Source organism: Chiloscyllium plagiosum, chromosome 39 (assembly GCF_004010195.1).
Source record: "Chiloscyllium plagiosum isolate BGI_BamShark_2017 chromosome 39, ASM401019v2, whole genome shotgun sequence".
Taxonomy (NCBI): domain Eukaryota; kingdom Metazoa; phylum Chordata; class Chondrichthyes; order Orectolobiformes; family Hemiscylliidae; genus Chiloscyllium; species Chiloscyllium plagiosum.
Window position 1 is genome coordinate 2675378 of NC_057748.1, and position 7294 is coordinate 2682671.

Here is a 7294-nt window from a genome sequence, read left to right on the forward strand (position 1 = left end):
GACTCTCAGCCGCACTGCACGCTGCCATCGCAGCAGCTGTGGGGGGGATGAGGCTGTCACACACCTCCTTCTGGAATGTGCCTATGCAGAGGAAGTTGGAGAGGAATGCAGTGGTGTTTGTCGAGGTTCGTCCCGAGCAGCGCCGTGACGCGGGACTCCGTGCTCTACGGCCTGTTCCCCGGGACGCACACCGAGACGAACATCAACTGTGCCTGGAGGATCATCAACTCGGTGAAGGACGCTCTCTGGGCAGCCCGAAACCTGTTGATCTTCCAGCTGAAGGAGTTGACCCCGACTGAGTGTTGCAGACTGGCACATTCCATGGTTCAGGACTACATGTTGAGGGACGCGCTGAAGCTTGGGGCAGCTGCCGCCAAGGCGCGGTGGGGAAAGACCACTGTGTAAAGTCTGCCTGCCTAACGAAGAACAGGGGGCCCATGCAGTCATTTGGGCTCTGCTGACGCCTCAGCTAAAAATGTAATCGTACCGACCTGTAAATAGGAATGATTACTCTGTTTTCGGTATGCAAAGAAATGGAATGTTTATATATGTATGGCATGTCCAACTGTACAGACCATCAAAGTATTTATGAATAAAGTATATTTTTGAAATAAAAAAAAGGTGAAGGTAACATCTGGTCATGCAGTGAGATCTCAATCTACCCAGTGGGCTGAGGAATGGCAGATGGAGGTTAATTTTGACAAGTGGTTAGCACTGCTGCCTCACAGCGCCAGGGTCCCAGGTTCGATTCCCACCTCAGGCGACTGTCTGTGTGGAGTTTACACACTCTCCCCGTGTCTGTGTGGGCTTCCTCAGGGTGTTCCGGTTTCCTCCCGCAGTCCAAAGATGTGCAGGTCAGGTGAATTGGCCGTGCTAAATTGCCCGTAGTGAAAGGTGGATTAGTCAGAGGGAAATATAGGGGTGTGTGTTTCTCTTCGGAGGGTTGGTGTGGACTTGTTGGGCTGAAGGGCCTGTTTTCACACTGTAGGTAAGCTAATCTAATCTAAAAAAAACGCGAGATGTCGCATTTTGGTGGGTCAAACTGGGGCAAGAGTAACACAGTCTGTGGTAGGGCCTTGGGGAGTCTTATAGAACAAAGAGATCGAGGGATACAGGTTCATTAGTTCCTTGAAAGTGGAGTCACAGGTAGACAGGGTGGTGAAGAAGGCTTTCAGCATGCTTGCTTTCATCAGTCAGAGCACGAAGTATAGCAGTTGGGGTGTCTTGTTGCAGCTGTATGAGATGTTGATGTTTGGAGTACTATATGAAGTACTATAGAAAGGATATTATTAAATGAGAAAGAGTGCAGAAAAGATTTACTAGGATGCTACCTGGACTGGAAGGTTTACATTATAAGGAAAGGCTGGATAGGCTGGGACTATTTTCCCTGGAGCTGAGGGGGTGGCCTTATAGAGGTCTATAAAATCATGAAAGGCATTAATCAGTGGATAGCAGACAGCTTTTCCCCAGGGGAGGGGGAGTCTAAAACTAGAGGGCAGAGGTTCAAGGTGAGAGGGCAGAGGTTCAAGGTGAGAGGGGAGAGATACAAAAGGGTCCAGAGGGGCAATATTTCCAAACAGAGGGTGGTGTGTGTCTGGAACAGGCTGCCAGATGTAGTGGTGGAGGTGAGTACAATTTTGTCATTGAGGAACATTCAGACAGGTACGTGGATGGGATAGGTGTGGAGGGATATGGACCAAACTCAGGCAAATGGGACTAGATTAAACTGTGAAAGCTGGGTGGTTTGAGCAAGTTGGGTTGAAGGGCCTGGTTCCACACTGTAGACCTCTTTGACTAATAGCTCACTGGGAGAGTTGGAGGGTGGCTTTCAGAGGGTGACATCAGAACAGTTCTGGTACACGAGGCGCCATTCTTTCATCGCCTGAATCACAGGATGGCCCACGGGAGTGCATTGTAAATGGAACTATCCACGTTTAAAACCATAATCCCATTCGAAATAGGAGCACGTGTAGGTCGTTCGGCCCCTCGATCCTGCTCCATCATTCTATAGGATTGTGGCTGATCCACCTTCCTGTCCTTTCCCTGTAATCCTCGATTCCCAAATTGATCGAGAATCGATCTCAGCCTTAAATATACACGAGGCCTCTGCCCCCCACAGTTCTCTGTGGCAAGGAGTTCCAAAGACTCAACCCTCTGACAGAAGAGATTCCTCCTCATCTCAGCCTTAAATTGATGCCCCTTTATTCTGAGACTGTACCCTCTGCTCCTCGATTCTCCCATGAGGGGAAACACCCTCTCAGCATTGACCCTGTCAAACCCATCTACATTTCAATGAGATCAGCTCTCATTCTTCGAATCTCCAGTGAGTAGAGTCCCAACCTATTTAGCCTTTGGTCATAAGACAATCTCTCCCTCCACCCTAGTTAACCTTCTCTGGACTCCCTCAATGAAATGATATCTTTCCTTATAATAAGGGGAGCTAAACTGCTTACAATACTCCAGATTTGCAGTTAGATTTCCCTACAGTCCAACCCCTTTGAGTTAAGGAGCCTTCCACAGGGAGAAGGCTCTGTGTGTTTCTAGCAGATGAGCTTGATGTCTTCATTTAGTGCAAAGCCCTCTCTCACGACAACCACAAGGTCTATGGTAGAAAGGTGTGCTGATGGGGTGAGATGAGATAGGGCAGGTGGACATTCTCAATCCAGGCCCAGCTGGATTCTCTGCAAAGCCTCAGTTCTCCTGGTGGTCCAGCCTTGGTCACACTTTCCTGTCAGCTGGTCTTCCATAATAGATACTGACAGAGGAACTTATAATGGGACCTGCTTATGTAAACATGTCACGCTGCTCTCACAACTCCAAGGTGCTGTATCCCTTGAGGTTTGCATCTCCCATCTCTTCGGCCTACGTTGTGGAGGCTAGCCCCTTGCTTCAATCACCCAGCTTCCCCAGGGGTTTGTGGTGTAACTGCTCCCCTCTCAGGTGAGATGTGAATTGGATGACCATGGCACAGGTAGCTGTGAAAGATCCCAGGGCTGTTATTATGCAGAAGAGCTGGGGAATTCTCAACAAGGCCTGGCTAATACTTATCCCTTGGCCAGCACCATCAAAGAGATTAGTTGACTGAGATATTGCTGTTTGTGAGAGCTTGCTGTGAGCAAATTGGCTGTCAGTTTTGTTATATTACAATGGTGGCTATACTCTATAAACAATTCTATTGGCCGTGGAGCACTCTGAGATATCCCAAGGCGCTATAAAAATGCTCCTTTGGCAAGACATTACTTTTTTCTCTCAAACTGGAGCTTGGGGGGATAGCATGGCATTGAGGGGAAGAGCGGTGGCAGGGGTGTGGTGTGAAGGGACGGAGTTGGGGTGTTGCATGGCATGAACTGGATTGATATTTCACGCCTGGCACTGTGGTCTCTTTCTGTGCCGGGTCATTCACTGTGAAACTGGGCAGCAAGACGGTGAGCAGGGATGCTTGCTGGGAAAGGGAATGATTTACGTAACCCTCATCAACATCGTCTGGAAAAAGGATATTAAATCCCTCAACAAAAGAGCAAAAGCCTATTGACATCACCAAAGCCACTCTGATTAACCTCGAGCTAATTAGCAGCGCAGAGGTCAGGGCTGCTGAGAGCGATACACCCCTGTCTCTTGCTGCAAATGATAGAGCCTCCATGCTGTGCCACACTAATGTCAGACACAGACCAGAGGACACAGAACACGACAGGAAAACAATTGAACTGTTATCTCGACCAAAGAAGTCACACTTACAAAACTGGAGACTGTCAGAGAGACAGCTCTCATTTATTGTCCAGATACAACTGAGCTCAATTCCAATGGAATCGTCCATCTCTTTCTCAATGCTGGGGATAACAATTTCAATCCGGTCGGATGTGGGGTATTGTAGGGGAGCTGGTGGGAGTGTGTTAAACTCAGGGCTGGGAATTAACCCCTCGCATCCCACTGCCTTAAGGATCCCTGCATGCAGGTCAACATAGCGACCAATCACAATGAACTAATCCACATTGCTGACGGAATGGTAACTCTTACAGAGAAGGTCAGGATATTCTCCACATCAGGTTTATCCTTCAGGGTCTTGCATTGTCACTTCACTGGAACATCACCAGAGTTCCAGGTGTGAGTTTGTGAGGAGACATGACTTAAAGCGGCTGAGGGATTATGTGATTGAGTCTGTTTTAAGGATTTTTGACTAGAATTAAAGGAGCAGGAGGAGGCCATTCAGTCCATCAAGTCTGCTCTGCTATTGCATAAGATCATGGCTGATATGGTGATGGTCTTCCAGCTGCTCTCCCCCAGCCTTCCTCCTGAGTCCCCTCCTCCCATGCTCCCTCCTACTCTCCCCTCAATCTCTCTTCCCCTTCCTCTCACTCTTCATTCTTCACTCTTATTCCATTCCCCTCCCCTCACCTCCTTCCTTCCCCCACTCTTGTCTATTTCACTCTCTATCTTCCTCCCTACTCTTTGCCCTTCTCTCTATTCTGTCCTCTTCCCATCCTCCTCTGGATTTTCCTACCCCCTTGCCCATGAATCACAGTAATTGGCACCATGGTGATTTGTCCACAACTGGATTGGATGGTTGACTTAATAAAACTAATTTATAATCTCGGTGGGAACATTCTCCCTTTCATAAATATGTCAATGAGTCCATTGCTCCCCATCGTCCCTAGCTATCTCTCCACTATCAATCCTTCACCAGGAATTTGGGGAGATGGCTCATGGGGAATTAATGTTGCTCCTGAATCAACAGAGAGTTATTGAGTCATAGAGATGTACAGCACGGAAACAGACCCTTTGGTCCAACTTGTCCATGCTGACCAGATATCCAAAAATAATTTTGACCCATATCCCTCTAAACCCTTCCTATTCATATACCCATTCAGATGCTTTTCAAATGCTGTAATTGTACCAGCCTCCACCACTTCCTCTGGCAGCTCGTTCCATACACGCACCACCTTCTAAAATCTTTCCCCTCTCACCTTAAACCTATGGCCTCTAGGTCTGGGTTCCACTGACCCTGGGCTTGATGTCACCAGGCAACGAATATTGCAATACATTTCGAAGGGAGTGCTGCATTATCGGAGGTTCAAATTCTCACAGCAATCATTGGATTGAAAAATTAAAGTGAAGCATTGACCTCTGCCTAGCATTCTGAGACAGCACCTTGCAGAAGAGCAGAAGATCATGAGGCTGATCAGTCATCCAAAAGCAAATTATCTTGTCATTCCTATTTGTGGAATCTTGATCCATACAGTTTATTTGCTGCATTTCCTACTTCCCAGTGGTGACAACCGGTCAGGAATAATTAATTAGATGCAAGGTTTGATTAGCTTAGATTGTCTACAATGTGGAAACAGGCCATTCAGCCCAACCAGTCCATACCAACCCTCTGAAGAGTAACCCACCCAGACACATTTCCCTCTGACTAATGCACTTAACACTATGAACAATTTAACGTGGCCAATTCACCCTAACCTGCACATCTTTGGGATTGTGGGAGGAAACCCACACAGACAGTCGCCCGAGGCTGGAATCAAACCTGGGACCCTGGCGCAGTGAGGCAGCAGTGCTAACCACTGAGCCACCGTGCCACCCCATCTCAATGGTTCTTTGAGATAATCTGAATTTGTGAAAGGTGTCATCGAAATATAAATTATTTTTGATTCTCTTGTATAGGGGATGTGTTCCGTGAATTCAGTAGTCTGTTTGTTAATAGAATCGAAGCTGGTTGGTGAGGTTATAACCAGGATATGTGTATCTTTTCTTTCGTAGGAAGAGTTTATTGTCCTAAGGAGCAGGATAGTCGATGTTTTGGGTAAAGGCCCTTCAACATCCATTCCTGATGAAGGGCTTATGCCCGAAACGTCGACTCTCCTGCTCCTCGAACGCTGCCTGATCTGCTGTGCTTTTCCAGCACCACACTTTTCAACTCTGATCTGCAGTGTCTGCAGTCCTCGCTTTCTCCTACAGTTTATTGACCTGTTCATTCTTGCCATCCACAGCCCACACCCCGTGTCACAGCTGCTGCTGAGGTGGTTATAGCCCAGGATTTCGATTGCCCAGAATTCCTTGAACTGGTTTCTACATCATCTTCTGGCCCAGGATTTGGTGGTTTCTGTGTCAGCTTTCTGTCACAACAGAGACAGTGGTTCCTGTGTTTCCCTCGATCTCGGGAACCCATAAACCATGAATCAATGGATTTGGTCTTTTTTATCGATATGATTTCTGTTATTAATATCGGCACCGGAGTACGGGGACTTAAACACTTTTCACAGCATTGTTTTTGTACAAATGTAAGTGACAATAAAATATGACTTGATTCCACACCCTGTTCAGGGATGGTATTACACACCTCTGGAGCAGGTGGGACTTGAACATGGGCCTCGTGACCCCGAGGTATGGACACTCTGACTGCATCACATGAACCTGATCTCCTGTTAGCTTGCATGTCCAGACAAAGGTTGAGTTGCCATTGCGTTACCAGACCACAGAGTTGTCCTCCCACTCAAGGGAGATGACTGGGGGACAGTCTAACCTGAGGATCGCTGTACCTCAGGTGAAGGGTAGAGGTTGAGAATGGGAATCTTTCGTAGTTAGAGGGAATCGAACTCATGCTGCTGGCATTCTGCCACATGACGTATTGCCTGTCCAGAGCGTGGTGCTAGAAAAACACAGTAGGTCAGGCAGCATCTGAGGAGCAGGAGAGTCAATGTTTCGGGTAAGGGCCATTCATCAGAATTCCTGATGAAGGGCTTATGCCCAAAACGTCGAATCTCCTGCTGCTCGGATGCTGCCTGACCTGCTGCGCTTTTCCAGCATCACAGTCTCGAATGTAATCTCCAGCATCTGCAGTCCTCACTTTCTCCAAAATTGCCTGTCCAGCCAACTGAGCTAACCAACCCAGTTAATGCTGCTGCTGAGCTTGAGAGAGGAAGTGAATTCAGAGAAAGCACTTGGACACAAACCCTGCGTTACAGCATGGATTGAATCTGCCATAACCTGGCCAGCCCTCTGTATTCTCACTGACTACCATTAGTTTCCAATCCCCCCAGTTTACAATTCTCAATCTCAGGCTCAAATTCCTCTGTGGTTTCACTTCTCCCAGTCCCTGTAATCTCCTCCAGCCTTATAAAAGGGACTTAAGGGGCAACTTTTTCACACAGAGGGTGGTACGTGTAAGAAATGAGCTGCCAGAGGGTGTGGTGGAGGCTGGTACAATTGCAACATTTAAGAGGCATTTGGATGGATATATGAATAGGAAGGGTTTGGAGGGAAATGGGCCGGGTGCTGGCAGGTGGGACCTGATTGGGTT

The 7294-nt window shown here is 47.7% G+C and overlaps 1 long non-coding RNA gene across 1 annotated transcript in view; it reads left to right on the forward strand.

The window, feature by feature from the left end:
* Window positions 1-6584, forward strand: part of LOC122542111 — a 71978-nt gene extending 65394 nt beyond the window's left edge. The window contains exon 3 of the long non-coding RNA XR_006309748.1: window positions 5985-6584. This is a non-coding gene — a long non-coding RNA (uncharacterized LOC122542111). The remainder of the gene's footprint in view (window positions 1-5984) is intronic.
* The last annotated feature ends 710 nt before the right edge of the window (window positions 6585-7294 follow it).